Source organism: Penaeus vannamei, chromosome 41 (assembly GCF_042767895.1).
Source record: "Penaeus vannamei isolate JL-2024 chromosome 41, ASM4276789v1, whole genome shotgun sequence".
NCBI lineage: Eukaryota > Metazoa > Arthropoda > Malacostraca > Decapoda > Penaeidae > Penaeus > Penaeus vannamei.
The window spans coordinates 21497982-21510481 of NC_091589.1; the positions used below are offsets into that span (position 1 = coordinate 21497982).

The following is a 12500-nucleotide window of genomic DNA, read 5'->3' on the forward strand; positions in this document are numbered from 1 at the left end:
CAAACAGAGATTAATAAGAAAACAAATCAAAACAAAAGAAGAAAAAGGAGAAGAGGAGGAAGAAAAAATAAAACGAAAAGAAAGAGAAAAAAAAGAAAACAGCAAAAGACCCTCTTAGAAAGACAGAACGAAATAAAGAAGACGCAGTGGCAATAGAAACAACAATAATAGTAGTAGTATCAATAGTAGCTGTAGAATAAGAAGAAAAAAGAATTAGAAAAGGAAAAAGGAGAAGATGAAAAAGAAAAAGAACAAAAAGAAAAAGACGAAGAAGAAGGAATAAGAAGAATAAGATGGAAGAAGAACAAAGAAGAAAAAAGACCAAAAGAAAAAAGAAGGAGAATGATAATAATATTAATAAGAGAAGAAGAAAGAAAAGGAAGAGACAGACAGAAAAGGAAAAAGAGGAAGAAAAAAAAGGAAAAATAACCAAGAGAAGAGAGAAGACGAGAGCAAATGAACGAAGCTCCGACAAGACGTTTCAGTGAGATGTTCCCAGGAGGTAAGAGGTCCGGCTACTGAGGGTGGGCGGCGAGGCGGGCTGGGCTGGGGGTGGGCGGGAGGTGAGGTGGGCTGGGATGGGGGTGGGGGGGAGGTGAGGTGGGCGGGGATGGGGGGTGGGCGGGAGGTGAGGTGGGCTGGGATGTGGGTGGACGGGAGGTAAGGGGGCAAGGATGGGGGTGGGCGAGAGGTGAGGTGGGCTGGCATGGGGGTGGGCGGGAGGTGAGGAGGGCTGGGATGGGGGTGGGCGGGAGGTGAGGTGGGCTGGGATGGGGGTGGGCGGGAGGTGGGGGTGGGCAAGGATAGAGGGGGTGGGCAGAGGTGAGGTGGGCTGGGATGGGGGTAGGCGGCGAGGTGAGGTGGGCTGGGATGGGGGTGGGCCGTGGAGGTGAGGTGGGCTGGGATGGGGGTGGGCGGGCGGTGAGGTGGGCGGGGATGGGGGTGGGCGGCGAGGTGAGGTGGGCTGGGATGAGGGGTGGGCGGCGAGGTGAGGTGGTTTGGGATGGGGGTGGACTGGGATGAGGGTTGGGCAGGAGGTGAGGTGGGCTGGGATGGGGTGGGCGGGAGGTGAGGTGGGCAAGGATGGGGGTGGGCGGGAGGTGAGGTGGGCTGGGATGGGGGTGGGCGGCGAGGTGAGGTGGGCTGGGATGGGGGTGGGCGGGAGGTGAGGTGGGCTGGATGGGGTGGGCGGGAGGTGAGGTGGGCTGGGATGGGAATTGGGCGGCGAGGTGAGGTGGGCTGGGATGGGGGTGGACTGGGATGAGGGTGGGAGGAGGTGAGGTGGGCTGGGATGGGGGTGGGCAGCGAGGTGGGCTGGGATCAGGGTGGGCGGGAGGTGGTGGGCTGGGATGGGGGTGGGCGGCGAGGTGAGGTGGGCTGGGATGGGGGTGGGCAGGAGGTGGTGGGCTGGGATGAGGGTGGGCAGCGAGGTGAGGTGGGCTGGGATGGGGGTGGGCGGCGAGGTGAGGTGGGCTGGGAATGGGGTGGGCGGCGAGGTGAGGTGGGCTGGGATGGGGGTGGGCGGCGAGGTGAGGTGGGCTGGGATGGGGGTGGGCGGCGAGGTGAGGTGGGCTGGGATGGGGGTGGGCAGGAGGTGAGGTGGAGCTGGGATGGGGGTGGGCGGGAGGTGAGGTGGGCTGGGATGGGGGTGGGCGGGAGGTGAGGTGGAGAAGATGGGATGGGGGTGGGCGGCGAGGGTGAGTGGGCTGGGATGGGGGTGGGCGGGAGGTGAGGTGGGCTGGGATGGGGGGTGGGCGGGAGGTGAGTGTGGGCTGGGATGGGGGTGGGCGGGAGGTGAGGTGGGCTGGGATGGGGGATGGGACTGGGATGAGAGGGTGGGCTGGGATGGGAGGGCGAGGGAGTGGTTTGGGATTTATGGGGTGGGGGGGGGTGAGGTGGGCTAGGGATGCCGAGGGCTAAGGGGGAGAGTGGCTTGGGATGTGGATGGGCGGGGGAGGGTTGTGAGGTGGGTTTGGGATAGTGGGGCGAGCAGGGTGGGTCGTTAAGTTAGGATAGGAATGGGTGGGAAATGAAGTGGGTCAGCAGAGAGGTAGGTGGGCGGGTGGGTGGGTCCGGACGCGGGTTCAATGGGGATACGCGAGCGTTGGGTGGGTCTAAGCTGGGACTGGGTGGATCCTGGGCAGGGGTAGGCGGGGTTGGGGTGGGGATGTGGGCGGAGTTAGAGTGGTTTGGGTGGAGTGGTCTGTGTTGGGAGTGGGAGGGGGGGGGGCGGTCGTGCCAATATTATTGTCTCGCTGCAATTGCAAAGTGTCGGAAAATGTTCCAAGGTACCTGTGCTGTTGCTCGGAAGGTTATGGGCGCTTCGCTTCGTGTTATGCTCTTTGTCATTACTCACTTCTTTACTGTCTGTCTGTCTGTTTTTTGTTTTGTTTTGTTTCTGATTCTCTCTCTCTATGTCCGTTTTTGTTTTTTTGTTTTGTTTTTTGTTTCTGATTCTCTCTTTCTGACGGCCTATGTATATCTGTACTCTCTTTTCCTCTATTCCTCGCTCGCTCGCTCGCTCTCTCTCTCTCTCTCTCTCTCTCTCTCTCTCTCTCTCTCTCTCTCTCTCTCTCTCTCTCTCTCTCTCTCTCTCTCTCTCTCTCTCTCTCTCTCTCTCTCTCCCACTTTCCTTCTCGCACGCACTCTCTCTCTTTCCTTTCAAACACGAATAGTCACGTTTCACAGGAGTCTCTAAGGAGCAGGCGTCCAGGTCAGCTTAATCTCAGGTTCATGCAGAGATTGGGGAGGAGGAAGAGGCAGAGGAAGAGACGGAGGAAGAGGAGGAGGAAGGAGAGGAGGAAGAGGCAGAGGAAGAGACGGAGGAAGAGGAGGAGGAAGGAGAGGAGGAAGAGGCAGAGCAGAGGAAGAGAATTCGATATTGGGGGAGCGATAGAAGGAAAGCCAACAAGATCGACCAACAAACATATACAGACGCACACGCACGCTTTTGTATGTGCACACACTCGTGTGTGTGTGTGTGTGCGTGTACATGTATGTGTACGTGTACGTGTACGTGTACGTGTACGTGTGCATGTGTGTGTGTGCATATGTGTGTGTATATCTATATCTATCTATCTATCTATCTATTTATCTATAGAGGGGGAAGGGAAGGGGGGAGGGGGAGGGGGAGGGAGTAAGAGTGAGAGTGAGAGTGAGAGTGAGAGTGAGAGTGAGAGTGATAGAGAGAGAGAGAGGAAGGAAGAAATAAAGAGAGAGAAAGAAAGATAGAAAGAGTGTTTGAGAGAGGCAAAGGCAGGTAAATGAATACAAGGACAGACATAGAGAGACACCAGGGAACATAAATGTACATTATAAGAAAACCAGCAGCCATGTGTTCAGCAAACAGATTCAAGAGCAAGCGCTTTTCTCCTTCTAATCCGAAAGAAGCGAAGAAGACTGGTGAAGGATGGCACTCTGGTGGCACTGACGTGGCACTAATAGGTATTCCTGCTTATGATGCCTGCTGTACCATCCACGTGCTTGTGCCTTTGCGTATGGCCCTGCTGGTAAACATGCTAACAGCGGTGGGTTGGCCTTTGTCCTTTCTTGTGGGCCTGCTATTGGCACTGGCCTCATAGCACTAGTGGCACAGTGCTATTGGCGACCCTGTTGCTGATGGAGGGGAAGGGCAAAACAAGTGGAAGATGAACACGCGTTAAGGGCGAAAGGAGAGAAAATGAGAACGAGGAATAGGTAGAGGCAGAGGAGAAGGGGCGGGGAGAAGGGGAGGGGCAGGGAAGGGAGGAGGAGGAGGACGAGGAGTAGGAAGAGAAGGGTGGGGAGAGATATAAGAGGAGGTGGAGGAAAAGTAGGATGATGATGAGGATGAGGATGAGGAGGAGGAAGAGAAGAAGAAGGAGAAGGGAAACAAGAAGAATCTGAAGAAAGAGGAGGAGGAGGGGGGAGAGCGAGACATATAGACAGAGAGAGAGAGAGAGATAGATAGAGAGATAGATAGATAGAGAGAGAGAGAGAGAGAGAGAGAGAGAGAGAGAGAGAGAGAGAGAGAGAGAGAGAGAGAGAGAGAGAGAGAGAGAGAGAGAGAGAGCGAGAAAGGGAAAAGTTAAAAAAAAAAGAAAAAGAGGGAAGGTGAGAAAAAAGTGAAATAGCAAAAATAAAATCAAGGAAAAGAGACACAGAGGGAAGGAGGAAGAGAAAGAGGAGAAAGAACGAAAGAAAATAAGTGAAAAAGCTGACGGAGAAAAAGCCGAAAAAAATGGATACATCCTAGGCAGTGGACTTGTACCCCAATAGCGGCAAAAAAACGACAATTTTATGGACACTAAAACATCGTCTCGGGGAGAGAGAGAGAGGAAAAAAAAGAGCAATAAAAAAATGACATCTCTCTCTCTCCCTCTTTCTCCCGATTCCCCAAGGGCATTGCAGACACAGTGCCAGTGCCAGGTAGGAATAAGTGGCACCCATTACGAGGGAATCTTTTAAGGAGAACGAATGAAGAGGGATGAGGGAAATGAGAAGACGCTGATAAGAGAGGGTGATGGGGATGGTGATGGGGTCTGGGGATGGTGATGATGATGATGGTTGGAGAGGGAATGGTGGTGGTGGTGATGATGGAGGCTGTGGTAAGGGTGGTGATGGTGGTAGCGTAGCGGTGGTGATGGTGGTAGCGTGGCGGTGGTGATGGTGGTAGCGTAGTGGTGGTGATAACGATGGTGAATCTAAGTTGCAGAAGTGGTAAAGTGGGTGGTTGTGGTTGTAGAGATGATGGTAGCGGTGGTGCTGGTGGTGATGATGGTGATGGTGAACCTGGTGATGGTGCAGAATAAAACTGAATAAAAGGCGATACGCAAATGAATAAAAAGAAAAACAAACAAACAATATAACAGAAATAATACAAAATATGCCGAAATAGATACACACACAGTAATAAATTAAATAAAAATATAAACAATAACAACAAAACGCATAAATGAATGAATAATCATAAAAATAAATACAATAAACATAGCGTGATCAGAATGAAAAATAAATAAAACTGTACATCTGAAAGGACAAATACATGAAACAAAATACAAAATGAAAATCAAAGGACAAAACAGTAAACAAATAAAGCAAACAAGACAATAAAAACCAATAACAATCACGAAATAAATCAAACAAGAAAATTAAAATCAATATCAATAAACAAATCCACATACACATCAATAACAATCAACATATAAACCCAACAGGAGAAATAAACTCAATAACACAGAAACCAAAAATAAAATCAAAATCAATACTAAAAACAAATAAAACCAACAAAAAAACAAAGATCAATAATAAACAAATAAACACAAGAAAACAACCAATAAATATATAAATAAACGCAAGAAAACTAAAACTCAACAAGACCCCCCCCCAAAAAAAAAAAAAAAAAAAAAAAAATATATATATATATATATATATATATAATAAATGAGATAAAATAAACAAATAAACAAATGAAAATCTAAAGCAACGACAATAAATCCACAAACCACCACAAAAAACACGTACGCATAAAAACCGACGAAACAAAAGAGCACAGAAGCAAGTGGAAGCCCAATGTAACAGAGACAGAGAGACAGAGGGACAGAGAGAAAGAGAGAAAGAGAGAGAGAGAGAGAGAGAGAGAGAGAGAGAGAGAGAGAGAGAGAGAGAGAGAGAGAGAGAGAGAGAGAGAGAGAGGGAGGGAGGGAGGGAGGAGCAGAGAGAGAGAGAGAGAGAGAGAGAGAGAGAGAGAGAGAGAGAGAGAGAGAGAGAGAGAGAGAGAGAGAGAGAGAGAGAGAGAGAGAGAGAGGGGGGGGGAGGGAGAGGGGAGAGAGGGAGAGGGAGGAGGGAGAGGGAGGGAGGGATGGAGAGAGAGAGAGAGAGAGAGAGAGAGAGAGAGAGAGAGAGAGAGAGAGAGAGAGAGAGAGAGAGAGAGAGAGAGAGAGAGAGAGAGAGAGAGAGAGAGAGAGAGAGAGAGAAAGGAGGCGAAGATAGAGGGTGATGGAGACGACTGAGATAAAGAATGACTGAGAGAAAAATTAGATGAAAAGACAAATGAGAAAACAGCATAGAATGAAGAGAAATAAATACAAAATGGAAAAAGAAAGAGAAGAGAGAGAGAGAGCGAAAGGAAAAAAAACAAAGAAATAACAGGGAGAAAGAAAAACGGAACGAGAGACAAAAATAGAATTGTGCACAGAAGAAAGAATAACATGAAATAAGTGAGAAACAGGAGAGAAAGAGGAAAAACGCTTTTCAGAACGGAGGAAAGTTTAATGGAATCTCTAGATATAAACAAAAAATGTGAATGTGCGAATGCGCTAATACATATAAAAGGATATGATACAAAATAAAGAGAATGGATTTTATCTACGAGCATAATGAAATAATCCTGGGGATCCGAGTTGACAGATATATACGCATACATACATATAAACATACATATATAATACACATACAAATATATATATATATATATATATATATATATATATATATATATATACCTACGTAAATACATATATAGATATATATATATGTGTATATATATATATATATATATATATATATGTATATACATATATAGACATATATACACATATATCTATATATATATATATATATATATATATATATATATATATATATATATATACATATATATATATATATGTATATATATATACATATATATATATATACATATATATATGAATAAACACACACACACACACATATATCATCTATCTATCTATCGATCTTCTATCTCTGTAGTTCCCCCCCCCCCAGACGAAGCCCGGGAAGCCGCGCGCTCACCCCGCCACCCGTTGCCGCCGAGAACGCACCAGAAACCCTCCACTTGGCGGGCGCAAACAAGGACGCGTCTCAAACAAGGACGCGTCTCAAACAAGGACGCGTCTCAAACAAGGACGCGTCTCAAACAAGGACGCGTCTCAAACAAGGACGTGTCTCAAACAAGGACGCGTCTCAAACAAGGACGCGTCTCAAACAAGGACGCGTCTCAAACAAGGACGCGTCTCAAACAAGGACGCGTCTCAAACAAGGACGCGTCTCAAACAAGGACGCGTCTCAAACAAGGACGTGTCTCAAACAAGGACGCGTCTCAAACAAGGACGTGTCTCAAACAAGGACGCGTCTCAAACAAGGACGCGTCTCAAACAAGGACGCGTCTCAAACAAGGACGCGTCTCAAACAAGGACGCGTCTCAAACAAGGACGCGTCTCAAGCAAGGACGCGTCTCAAACAAGGACGCGTCTCAAACAAGGACGTGTCTCAAACAAGGACGCGTCTCAAACAAGGACGTGTCTCAAACAAGGACGCGTCTCAAACAAGGACGCGTCTCAAACAAGGACGCGTCTCAAACAAGGACGTTGTGGCGCGTGTCAGGAGGAGCGAGGCTGTTTGCCTTCTCACCCCGAGGGACCTCCGCCAGGAACAGCCTTCCCCGACCTCGAAGAAGGCCGCTCCTTCGTTGCAGAGGGACGCTTGTGAGGGAAACCCAGAGGCGGGCAGCAGGGACCAGACCGCCGTGGCAAGGGGCCTGTTGTGAGGGCAGGAACCCAGATGAGCGGCAGAGGGCAGGAACAGCAAGATGCAAGGAGCGCAAGTTGCAAAGGATCATGCCGTTGGAGGATCGGCATGTGACGCCACGACAGGCGCTCACGCTGATTCCATTGTCGCAGATTCCACACATACATTGGTACTGCTTGCAGAAGGAAGGCTGCAAGCAATATACATGGATTTATGCATATATGCATGCATGTATGTATGTCTTTATGTATGTATGTATGTAAGTTTGTATATATACATGTGTTTATAGGTATGTATATGTGTTTGTATATAAGTATATATGTATTTACGTATGTACGTATGTATCTTCCTATCTAACTACCTATCTATCAATCTATCTTTATCAGTCTTTCCATCTATCTATCTATCTCTGCAAATATCTACAAACATACACAGAGAAAGAACGGAACAGGAAGAGAGAAAGGGACCAGAGACACTGAAAACCTCCACACGAAAATGAAAATAAAACAACAAAGCCAAACCGAAACAAGGTAAACTGAAAGTCTAAAAATTGGAATAAAGCAAGGAGGAATAACGTAGACGCTAAAACGAGACACATAAACTCATTAAATGTAAAAGGAGAAATATTGTGCTAAAAAAAACAAACATGTAATGAGCCTTTAATGTTTCATAAAATGTTCAGATTACAGAATTGTGTTTCCGACTTCAACGATCTTAAACGAAATGGCAAAAGAAATGAAATGATTTAATGCACGTGCGAGTTGTGCAAGCTTCTTGATAACACACAAAGAAAATATGTAAAAAAAAAAAAAAAGAGAGAACAAACGCATTCGAACAAGAAAAAATCTAATAAAAACAAACAAAATTCGTGAAAAGAATGTAAAAACAACAACGATAATAATGACGATAAGGTAGAAATAATTCTTTGGAGTATTAAGCAATAAAAAGGTGTGACAACAGTAACTATTATAATGATGATTCTAACTTCTACTTGAATTCTAATTACATCTGTTAAAATAATATCAATATTAATAATGTTGATAACAAATATCAGCGACACTGCTACCACTCTCATAAAAATAATATTAATAATAATCATCATTATGTTGTCATTATGATTCAGACTCTCACTAGCATTATCGCGATTATCATAAAAATGAAATGAAAATAATAATAACATAAGCGATGATTACGATAATGAAAATCATAATAATAATAAGTAATAATAATAATTGAAGACGGTGGAATGAAAATAATGAAAATGATGACAATAATAAAATGATAAAACAATAACGACAGTAATAATAATAATATAACATACCAATATTAATAACAATAAAAAAATGATGATGATGATGATGGTGATGATCAACAACAATAAAAAGCGATAATAATAATAATAATAATACTAGTAATAGCAATAATAATAATAATAATAATAATGATAATAATAATAATAATAATAATAATAATCATAATGATGATGCTGATAATAATAATGATGATAAGAACAGAATTGATGACAGTAATGACAAGAACAAACCATGCATCCTATTCGGGAAATTAAAATGGTATACCTGAAAAAAAAAAAGAATAAAAGATTCCGAGGCTACTGACGGATTATAGGATTTGTAGTTAATGACTTATTATTGAGCTTAAAAATTGCGATGCTAATTAAGGCAAGCACGAGTTAATTAGTTCACTGTGAAACACATGCAAGTGCAAGATTTATATAAATATAGCGTCTATTGCTGCTGCAGCTGCGCGCTCGCGTGCGTACGTGTGTGTGTACGTCCTTGTATATGCGTATTTACACACACACACACACACACACACACACACACACACACACACACACACACACACACACATACACACACACACACACACATATAAAAATGAGTATTTGTGTATGTATGTATATGTATATGTGTATATGTATGCGAATGTGTATGTGAATGTGACTGAGTATGTGGATACATATGCGCATGATTATGTATATGCATGTGTATTTGTATGAGGGTGTTCTTCACTCGATGCCAAATCCCGCGATAAAATGACTCCAAGGACAGAGGATATAGCCCAGCGCCTCCCAACGCTGAAGTGAGAAAAAGATGTGCAATTATCTTGAAGCTAAAAGTTGTAACTGCTTCCAAAAAAGAGCGTGAAAATAAGTATTTGGAAGTGGTTAAGGTTTTAACAAGTGTGCTAACTGTCCGTGCAGATGGTCGCCTCGTTCATACCAACTAGGACACCCCCCTCCTTCTCCTCTCTCCCGCTTTCTCTCTATTCTCCCCACTTTTCTCTCCTTTCCTTTCCTCTCCCCTCCCCCTATTCTTCCAGCTTTCCCCCTGCTCTCCTTTCTCCCCTCTCCGAGCCCTTTCCCTCTGCTCTCCTTTCTCCCTTCTCTAAGCCCTTTCCTTCTTCTCACTCCAAACCTTTTTCCTCCCTGTCTTTTCCCTTATCTCCCCTCCTCTCTTCCTTCATCTCTCCTGTTCAATCCTCTCCTCTCCCCGTCTTTTCTCTCATCTCTCCTCTCCCCGTCTTTTCTCTCATCTCTCCTCTCCTCTCCCTTCATCCCTCTCCTCTTCCTGTCTTTTCCTTCCTCTCTCCTCTCCTCTCATCCCTCTTTTTCTTTCCTTCCCTCTCCCTATCTTTTCCACTCTTCTCCCCCTCATCTCTCTCTCCATCCCTCTTTTTCGATCCTCTCCTCTCCCTATCTTTTCCACGCTTCTCCCCTCATCTCCCCTTCCCCACAATTCTCCTCCTCTCCCCTCTTCCCCTCTTCCCCCGCCTTTCATCTAGTCTCGCGAAATTGCCACAGTTATGCTGTCTTGTTAACGGCACTCGGATGTCCTCACTACCTCGTTCCCGTGTCCTTTCGGTCCTTCTCTTATTTTTCTCGTCATCTGTCTGTCTGTCTGGCGTCTGTCTGTCTGTTTGTTGGCTCTTAGATCGTCTGCGGTTGTCGGCCTGGCTGTCTGCCTTTCGAATTTTCTCTGTCTGCGCGTTATTTCATCTCTTCCTTTTTTTTCTTTTAATGACTTAACTATCTTTTCATTTTTGTAACTCGATCTCTATCCTGCACGCACGAATACACACACACACACACACACACACACACACACACACACACACACACACACACACACACACACACACACACATTTCCTCACGCTCACTCACAAACACACACACTTTCTCACGCTCACTCGCAAACACACACGCACACACACACTTCCACATACTCACTCACAAACACACACACACACACACACGCCACACACACTCATACACACACTCCCACACACGCACATACACACACACACACTCATACACACACTCCCACACACGCACACAGGTAGCCTCCCTCGTCTCCTCCAAAAGTAATTACCTGGGCTCATCTGAAACCCGCTTTCCCAAACACTTCTCTCAGCCAATGTTGACATAGTAATAATTCCCACAGGATTAAATGCAAGAACATGATGGGGAGGTCCGTGGGTGGGTTTGCGGGTTGGAGGGTGGGGGGAGGGGGGGGGACGGTGGAAGTGGAAGTGGTTGGACTGGGAGCCTGAGGGAGTGGCGGTGGGGGGGGGGGGGGGGGGGTAGAAGTGGGAGGGGCGGGAATGGGGCTTGAGAGTAGGGGTAGGACTGGGGGTGGTGGGGGTGGAAGTGGAGGCGGGAGAGGGGGGTAGGACAGGGAGTGGTGGTGTGGGGGGGGGGGTAGAAGTGAGGGGCAGGAATGGGTTGAGAGTAGGGGCAGGACTGGGGGGGTGGGGGTGAAAGTAGGGGCGGGAGGGGGGGTAGGACTGGGGGCCTGAGGGAGTGGCGGTGGGGGTGGGGGGAAGAAGTAGAGGGGGCAGGAATGGGTTGAGAGTAGGGGCAGGAGTGGGGGTGGTGGTGGGTGGAAGTGGAGGCGTGGAGAGGGGGAAGGACATGGAGCCTGAGGGAATGGCGGTGGGGTGGGCTGTGGGGTAGAAGTGAGGGGGCAGGAATGGGTTGAGGAGTAGGGGGAAGGACTGGGGATGTGGTGGGGGGTGGAATTGGGAGGCGGGAGAGGGGGAAAGACTGGGAGCCTGAGGGAGTGTGTGGGGGGGGAGGATTTAGGACTGGAAGGATGAAAGTGGGGGCCAGGAATAAGTTGGAGAGTAGGGGCAGGACTGGGGGGTGGGGGGCGGTGGAGGCGGAGGGGTGGGGACAAGGAGTAGGGGGAGGGAATAGTGGGGTGACAGTACACTGAAGGCTTAATGGGTGTAGAGAGATAGGGGCAGTAGGGGATGGGTGGGGATAGCGGGGAGGCTTTCGAGTATGGATAGTTGAGGGAGGCTAGGTTGGATTTGGGAGTTGAGGAGGGGGGGAGGCGAGTGGGGGGTGAGCGGAGGGATATGCAGGGAATTGGAGGGGTGGAGTGGAAGAGTCATTGGGGTGGCGTGGGGAGGGGGGGGGGAGGTGTGTGAGTCAAATGGGTTTGGGTTGGAAGTGGGGAGGGGAGTGGATGGGGTTGAAGGGAGGTGTTACGTGGAAATGAAGTGCGTGGTAATACGCATTTTATAATTCGAGAGCTTCGTCATATATTCATATCCAAATTTCTTATCATTTCCGTGTGGATTTAGAGGAATGTGTCGCTACATGAACCATTATCCGGACACTGAATGATGATATGTGATAAAAAGACACAAGCGATTTGATAAATGGGTAAATAACAATATAACCATAATACTGGTACTACAAATAAGACCAATAACAATAATGATAAGAATAAAAGAAAACAAAACGAAAAAAAAAACAACTTCAAGGAGGAGCCCCACGTGCTTTATAGTTTTATTGCCCCTACATCTCTCGCAACTCAAGACATTGCGAAGTCTACCTTTCGTTGCAATTACGTCTTTCGCAACTTTTCTTCGAGCAACTGATACCCTGCACGATATATGTTACAGTTAGCAACTTGCAGATAGCGTGTTGACGTCACTGCA

At 46.7% G+C, this 12500-nt stretch overlaps 1 protein-coding gene across 5 annotated transcripts in view; it reads right to left on the reverse strand.

Annotated features, from left to right (window-relative positions):
- Ptp99A (Protein tyrosine phosphatase 99A) overlaps nt 1-12500 on the reverse strand; it is a 1223378-nt gene that overhangs the window by 300000 nt on the left and 910878 nt on the right. The gene's annotated exons all lie outside the window — the stretch shown is intronic.